Below are 8,646 nucleotides of genomic sequence, written 5' to 3'. Positions count from 1 at the left end.
TCAATGAGTCAAAGATTAGTAACCGACTTGAGTTTAACTCAATGACAATGAGTATCCAGTGAAAACTGCATTGATTTATACACACACGTACATGCATATAAGTTGTATTGATATTACATAAAATGTGTAGACTACATTATTATTAACACTTACTCAAAGTTGTACGGGAAAAGTATTGTTGTCTTATCGTGCTGCTTCACGAAGAACATCATGATATTCTCCTGTGCTTCAGATACCCATCGCTCTTTGACAATAATACCGGTTTTGAATACGATATAAGGATCAATGAAGCCAACACTGGTGTCTTGTATTCTTTGGAGCTCTGACATCTGGAATCTGTATATAAATATAAGTTACATGTGAGGATAATTATATACACGTACGCATGGAAGTGAGTTTATTAAATAAAAGTAAGAATCACTTACAAACAAAAGGAGCTAATGATTGATTTGTCCAGAGCGTCCATGTGGTATAGTTGATGCAATTCTTCGAAACTAATATGTAAGATGTCATCGCCACGGAAGTAATGATGGTCTCTAAATCTGACAAAGATCCACTGCTCACCCCTGCCACACGCTTGCATGTACCACTTGTTGAGCAAGTACATTTGCATACCCAATTCATTCAGAGCCGCAGGGTTGTATAGACTTTTGCCATATTTATAAGTCTTCCAGGTATCAACTTCCAGGTTCTGGATTGGAGCTTTGCCCATCAATTGATCCAAGGTTAAACCAGTATCTTGAAAAAAAGCATTAAGGGCTTGAACCGACACTTCTCCAGAGTTGTCTGGTCGATAGACTTCTATGTTGGAACCATATTGATTAGCAACAACAAGATTTTGCATTGGTTGCTTCTGTTGTCTGAGCTGTGGGACATCCTTCCCTAATGCTCTTTTCCTTTTCTTATCTGCATCATATGACTTCACGAGGGAGCGGTCATAGTCTGATAGTGGCGAAGGCTTACGAAGTTCAATCATCTTTTTCTTGTGAGCATCGACCTTCTGCCTCAGCACCTCTCGTGGTAGGTAAAAGTACGGCTTCTCCTTAAGCTTCGCTTGACTCTTCTTTTTGGTATCTATAAAAAAATCTTTCACTTTTTTGTCTTCTTCAGCTGCTATTTGCTCGTCAATTTTTTCAGAAAGTATTTCTTGAGAAATAACTCTTTTTCTCGGGGTCTTCTTTGCCGCCGGGACCTTAGACGTCTTTGTAGTGCGTCGCTGTGGAGGGGGTGGGGGCGGTGTTGGAGACCGGCGTGGAGGCGATGTGGCCGGTGTTGGTGGAGACTGGCGTGGAGGCATTGGAGATCGTTGTGGAGGCGGTGGGGCCAGTGTAGGAGTTGGAGATCGTCGTGGAGGCGATGGGGCCGGTGTAGGAGTTGGCGATCGCCGTGGGGATGAAGTCGTCTCGCCCCCCGCGACGGTGTGATGAGATGTGGAATAAATGATTAGGCTAGGCTGGGGGGAGACCCTGCTACAAAAACAAGTTGTGTGTCAATTATTTTTTAAGCCAATAGAAAATTAATGGAAAATAATATTTCATTCACTTTCATTCATACCTAGGGTGAGGTAGGGGAAGCGGTGGCGCCCCAGGAATGATGATGAAGCGTTTGCGCCATTGAATAAATGTCTTTTCTGCTTCTCCTAGTGTCTTCTCCCCATCACCGCCTTCAATGTCAAGAGGAACATTGCTGTAACCTTTGAGCACTCTATCGACCGAGACGCTAGCATATCCAGGTTGAATAACTGACCCATGGATTCTTGGTGTCTTCATTCGGTCTATTGGAGATACAACCCCGACAGCCACCATGATTGATGCATTATTACCATCTGGAATGTGCAGCTCACATGTTGTTAGAGGCTCGGTAATGTCATCAACAGGGAAGCGCAACCTAGCATCATCTTGAATAACTGGCAGCTCCGTAGAAGCACAACTGCTTTTCATCTGACCAACGGGGCTAATGGTGACTCCCAGCGTTGATTGCGATTGCATTTGACTCATTGCTAGCTGCACTTGCCTCTTGATCTCCTCCTGCATTCTTGCCTCAAGAGATTTTTCTCATTCACGTGATTCAAGCAATGCTTGTCGTGACTCATCAACAAATTGCTCCAATGCACGGATTCGTTCTGCCTCCTCATCCTTCTTTCTTTGGCGGCTTCTGTAGGTATCCTTGTCTGTTGGGAATGCATGTAGCTACGGAACCGCCCCATAGCCTCTTGTTCGACCACCGTGTTCGGGATTCTCTAGTGCATATGTCAATTCATCCTTCTCTCTATTGGGCTAGAAAACACCACTATCAGCTTCTTCCCTAGCACGAGCTAGTCTCTGTGTTGCTCTCTCAATTTTTTGGCTGAAAATTAGCTTGCCAGTGTCTAGGTCTAGGCTTCCCCCATGAGCGTAGAACCAATTCTTCGCGCGTTGAGGCCAGTTCTTCTCTATTGTTTCAGGTATGATTCCCTTGGCAGTAATCTCTGCTTCTAGGTTCTGCCACTTGGGAATAGCACTCTTATAACCACCTGATCCCATGCGATGATGGTATTGCTTCTGTCGGGCATTCTGTCGATTCCTCATCACATGTTCCTCACTGTCTTGGGATGTCTTGTATTCTACGAAGGCATCCCAATAGGACTCCAACTTGACAAACGCCTTAGCATTGAAATTCGGCGTAGCATTTTTCAAGATAAACTTTTTATACAATGTCTTCTTCCAACTCTAGAACAATGCTGCCATCTTCTTCATTGTCCAATCCCTCACTAGCTCCTTCAAAGCATCATCTGCTTGTAATGTGAAATGCTGAGTGATATCTCTCCAAGCTAGGTTCTTGTCACGATCAGATACAAAACTAACATTAGGAGCGGATATCTTCTGCTTCCATTCACGAGCACTAACTGGGATCCTATCCCTTACAACGAACCCACATTGATTGACATATGTCTGAGCATGTGGTTCCAATGGTTTGCCGGTGTCGGTGTCGAATTCTGATATTATGAAACGGCCCTCTAATGGCTTTTTTGGCCCTCGGACTTTCCTACTTTTGTCGGTGGTTGATGTAGATCCAGAGACCGGCTACATGAGTAGAAACACAACGATTAACAACAAATATACGTACGCATGCATCTATAAGAGATGATAGATAATCGAATATACCTCGCCAGTATTTTCTTGCGCGACAATTTGTTGATCTTCAACCACCGGCATATTCAAGATATCCTCATAATCAGCAAAGTACTGACTCGTGTCATCTACATCCACATTGGTGCCGGCGTTGATAATATCCACCATTATGTCATCACTCAAGTTATCATTCGGAGCAGCCATTTGTATCTTCAAGATAACACATAGATAGAATTACTGTGGTACATAACATAAGTACATGTGTTAACACATATAGAATTACTAAATCCAATTAAATATAATAACACATAATATTTCATCAACATGGAAATAAGTACATGTATATATATATACACATAGAATGATACAATATATTTTCTCTCTCTCTCAATACATAGAAATAAGTGCATATGTCTATATCTCTAGATATGCATGTGATACACATAGAATGTCTCTCTAGATACAATTTTCTCTCTCTCAACACATGAAAATAAGTACATGTATATATACATATAGAAATAATTAAGTACATATGTATACATATAGAATCTCTCTCTAGATATAATATATATAGAGAGATAGAATATATAATTACTAAATCCAATTAAATAAATCTAACATGAAATTAGATAAACTAGTAAGATAATACATTTTAATCTAACATATATCAAAAACTATAATAAAAAACTATCTAAAAAAACTATCTAAATAAAATACTAATTAAATTTTAATACATTTAAATCTAATATATCAAAAACTATCTAAAAATAACTAAAAAACTAACAATAAACTACATGTACTTATTTTAATCTAACATACAGCCGAGACTTTGTAAAAAAAATCTAAAATACATGGCCGATCGAGAGCAGCAGATCATATCGAGTTCGACGGAGGCCGTACGGCGTGGGCGCGTGGGAAGCGTCGGCGACAGATGGTGGGGTCGGGTGCGGTGGCGGAGACGGGATGCGGCGATGCGGGCCTGGAGAATGGCGCGGCCGGGCGGGGGTAGACGACGACGGCGGCGCGGCAGAGACGAGCTCGACGACGGTGGATGGCGCGGCCAGGCGGGGCTGAGCGACGGAGGCGAGATCGAAGATGAACAGAACAGACGTTCGATATATATAGCCTGCGACCCTTTAGTCCCAGCTGGTAACACCAGCCGGGACTAAAGGGCATTTAGTCCCGGCTGATAATACCAACCGGGACTAAAGGTCCAACCCTTTAGTCCCGGTTGGTCTTACCAGCCAGGACTAAATGTCCTTTAGTCCTGGCTTGTGTTGCCAGCCGGGACTAAAGGTATTTTTTTGGCGGGCACCGAAATTGCCGCCCACTCTTTAGTCCCGGTTCTTGGTCTGGGCCGGGACTGAAGCCCTGAAAAATTTGCCAACCCGCCAGCGTAATTGGAAAGGCCTGGGATTTTGTTTTTGTTTAATACTAGGTTAATCAATTAATTCCATAGCAACTTCAATACTTTGCAATATTTATTTTAAAAAATACTATTGATTAACTAATTATTTATTGTAAATAGAAAAATTTTGTAACCTAAAGTTTTTAATTTCTTTTATGAATATAGAATATAAATGTTACTAATACTAAGTATTTTGTTAATGCAAAAATATATTTCTAACTTAAAATTAATAAAACTAATATTATTCGATAGGAAATTTATTATCACATTATTGTAACGTCAATGTTTCAATTTTTTCTCGATTTTTGACCAAAATTGACAGGAATTTTTTGTTGAACCTATAAAAATAGAGAAAATGTAGTATTTTTTGTTCTACAGCTTTCTCAAATGAAAAAATGGCCTATATAAGGATTGTATATATTGATGAGCTTAACAAACTCGGTATTCAAAACTTTTCAATTTGAGACAATCTAGGGTCCCGAAAACTAGTTTGTAGGCGTTGAAATTTAAAAATCACAAATTTGAACCATCCAAACTTTCTCAAATGGAAAGTTGACCAAAACAACAATTGTAGATCTTTTTGAGTTTAACAAACTTGGTATTCAAAACTTTTCAATTTGAAGTCATTTAGAGTTCATAATACTAGAGTCAAAGTGTTGTTTTTTTATTTGACCAAATTTGACTTGGTCAAACTTGCTCAAATGAGACACTAAATGACCTCAGATGAAAAAACTCTGAATACCAAGTTTGATCATCTCAGAAAGATCTACAATTGTTACATAGCTCATTTTCCTATTTGAGAAATTTTTATCAAACACTAGTCACAACTTCTTGAATCTCATATATACTTTCTAAAACTATGTCACACACTTGTGAAATTTGAACTACATTTTGTTCAAGCTTTCTCAAATGAAAAAATGGCCTATATAAGAATTGTATATATTGATGAGCTTAACAAACTCGGTATTCAAAACTTTTCAATTTGAGACAATCTAGGGTCCCGAAAACTAGTTTGTAGGCGTCGAAATTTAAAAATCACAAATTTGAACCATCCAAACTTTCTCAAATGGAAAGTTGACCAAAACAACAATTGTAGATCTTTTTGAGTTTAACAAACATGGTATTCAAAACTTTTCAATTTGAAGTCATTTAGAGTTCATAATACTAGAGTCAAAGTGTTGTTTTTTTATTTGACCAAATTTGACTTGGTCAAACTTGCTCAAATGAGACACTAAATGACCTCAGATGAAAAAACTCTGAATACCAAGTTTGATCATCTCAGAAAGATCTACAATTGTTACATAGCTCATTTTCCCATTTGAGAAATTTTTATCAAACACTAGTCACAACTTCTTGAATCTCATATATACTTTCTAAAACTATGTCACACACTTGTGAAATTTGAACTACATTTTGTTCAAGCTTTCTCAAATGAAAAAATGGCCTATATAAGAATTGTATATATTGATGAGCTTAACAAACTCGGTATTCAAAACTTTTCAATTTGAGACAATCTAGGGTCCCGAAAACTAGTTTGTAGGCGTCGAAATTTAAAAATCACAAATTTGAACCATCCAAACTTTCTCAAATGGAAAGTTGACCAAAACAACAATTATAGATCTTTTTGAGTTTAACAAACTTGGTATTCAAAACTTTTCAATTTGAAGTCATTTAGAGTTCATAATACTAGAGTCAAAGTGTTGTTTTTTTATTTGACCAAATTTGACTTGGTCAAACTTGCTCAAATGAGACACTAAATGACCTCAGATGAAAAAACTCTGAATACCAAGTTTGATCATCTCAGAAAGATCTACAATTGTTACATAGCTCATTTTCCCATTTGAGAAATTTTTATCAAACACTAGTCACAACTTCTTGAATCTCATATATACTTTCTAAAACTATGTCACACACTTGTGAAATTTGAACTACATTTTGTTCAAGCTTTCTCAAATGAAAAAATGGTCTATATAAGGATTGTATATATTGATGAGCTTAACAAACTCGGTATTCAAAACTTTTCAATTTGAGACAATCTAGGGTCCCAAAAACTAGTTTGTAGGCGTCGAAATTTAAAAATCACAAATTTGAACCATTCAAACTTTCTAAAATGGAAAGTTGACCAAAACAACAATTGTAGATCTTTTTGAGTTTAACAAACTTGGTATTCAAAACTTTTCAATTTGAAGTCATTTAGAGTTCATAATACTAGAGTCAAAGTGTTGTTTTTTTATTTGACCAAATTTGACTTGGTCAAACTTGCTCAAATGAGACACTAAATGACCTCAGATGAAAAAACTCTTAATACCAAGTTTGATCATCTTAGAAAGATCTACAATTGTTACATAGCTTATTTTCCCATTTGAGAAATTTTTATCAAACACTAGTCACAACTTCTTGAATCTCATATATACTTTCTAAAACTATGTCACACACTTGTGAAATTTGAACTACATTTTGTTCAAGCTTTCTCAAATAAAAAAATGGCCTATATAAGGATTGTATATATTTATGAGCTTAACAAACTCGGTATTCAAAACTTTTCAATTTGAGACAATCTAGGGTCCCGAAAACTAGTTTATAGGTGTCGAAATTTAAAAATCACAAATTTGAACCGTCCAAACTTTCTCAAATGGAAAGTTGACCAAAACAACAATTGTAGATCTTTTTGAGTTTAACAAACTTGGTATTCAAAACTTTTCAATTTGAAGTCATTTAGAGTTCATAATACTAGAGTCAAAGTGTTGTTTTTTTATTTGACCAAATTTGACTTGGTCAAACTTGCTCAAATGAGACACTAAATGACCTCAGATGAAAAAACTCTGAATACCAAGTTTGATCATCTCAGCAAGATCTACAATTGTGAAGTCATAATATATTACATAATATCCGTCTCTAAAACATAATATATTAAACATGCATCGTTGTATCATGCGGGCACAACAGTGAATTTCTTCTTAACGTATGACCCTTGGTTATGATCTTGTCGTAACCATGGAGTGTCTTCATCATTTAACATGATGCTTGGATCTTTCTTCACTATGAAGGGTGGAATTCGGATATTTCTTTCGTAATCTTCTGATATGTCTGACTTGTCTTCAATTCCCACTATATTTATTTTCCTAAAAAGAATTATGTGGCGCTTTGGCTCATTGATCATTGAGTTGATGTCTTCGTTTTTTCCTCTCTTTGATTTTGTAGACATGTCTTTCACATAGAACACCTGACTCACATCGGCAGCAAGGACGAATGGTTCCTCTTTGTACCCAATATTATTGAGGTCCACTGTTGTCATTCCATACTCTTTGTCGACTGTTACCCCTCCTCCAGTCAGCTTCACCCATTGGCACCGGAACAAAGGGACTTTAAAATTAGGTGCGTAGTCTAGTTCCCATATCTCTTCTATGCGGCCATAATATGTTTGTATATTCCTATTTGGATCTGTTCCATCTATGCGAACACCACTATTTTGATTGGTGCTCTTTTTATCTTGGGCAACTGTGTAAAATGTATTCCCATTTATCTCGTACCCTTGGTACGTGAGGATATGCCACGATGGCTGCCTAGCCAACAAATACAGTTGCTCATCAATATTGTCATCGCCTTGACATTCTTTTCGCAACCAACCACTGAAACTTTCCATGTGCTGACGCCTAATCCAAGCTTTAGTCTTTCCTGGAAATTTGGATCGTAAGAACTCCTTATGTATCTCGATGTACGGATGCACCAATGATGAGTTCTGAAGAACTGTGTAGTGTGCTTTATTAAAATAATCGTCTTCCATGTCGATATATGTTTTCTTCCCTAAAGTTCCTTTACCACTAAGTCGCCCCTCGTGTTGTGATTTGGGAACACCAATCGGGGCAAGGTCAGGAATAAAGTCAACACAGAACTCAATGACCTTCTCTGTTCCATAGCCCTGGGCGATGCTTCCTTCAGGCTTAGAACGGACTTTCACATATTTCTTCAAGACTCCCATAAACCTCTCAAAGGGGAACATGTTATGTAAGAACACAGGTCTAAGAATACTAATCTCCTTCACCAAATGAACTAGGATGTGTGTCATGATATTAAAGAAGGATGGAGGGAACACCAACTCAAAGCTGACAAGACATTGAACCATATCAT

The sequence above is a fragment of the Miscanthus floridulus genome, chromosome 4 (genome assembly GCF_019320115.1).
Source record: "Miscanthus floridulus cultivar M001 chromosome 4, ASM1932011v1, whole genome shotgun sequence".
Taxonomy (NCBI): Eukaryota; Viridiplantae; Streptophyta; class Magnoliopsida; order Poales; family Poaceae; genus Miscanthus; species Miscanthus floridulus.
Note: the sequence above shows the minus strand (reverse complement) of the source record.